Source organism: Eimeria mitis, genomic scaffold (assembly GCF_000499745.2).
Source record: "Eimeria mitis Houghton genomic scaffold, Emh_scaff711, whole genome shotgun sequence".
Lineage (NCBI taxonomy): Eukaryota > Apicomplexa > Conoidasida > Eucoccidiorida > Eimeriidae > Eimeria > Eimeria mitis.
In genome coordinates, this window is record NW_013575177.1 from 1 (window position 1) to 295 (window position 295).

A 295-nucleotide genomic window follows, 5' to 3' on the forward strand; every position below is an offset into this window, starting at 1 on the left:
TATATATATATATATATATATATATATATGTATATATATGTATATATGTATATATGTATGGCCAATGCTGCAACCACCTCAGCAGCAAGAACAAACAGAAAACTATAACACACAATATCATTAACAGCAGCAACAGCAGCAGCAACAGCAGCAACAGCAGCAGCAGCAGCAGCAGCAGCAGCAGCAGTAGCAGCAATGCTCCGCTACACCAATGGTAGGAGCAGTACCGACAGCAGCAGCAGCAGCAGCAGCAGCAGCAGCAGCAGCAGCAGCAGCAGCAGCAGCAGCAGCAGCA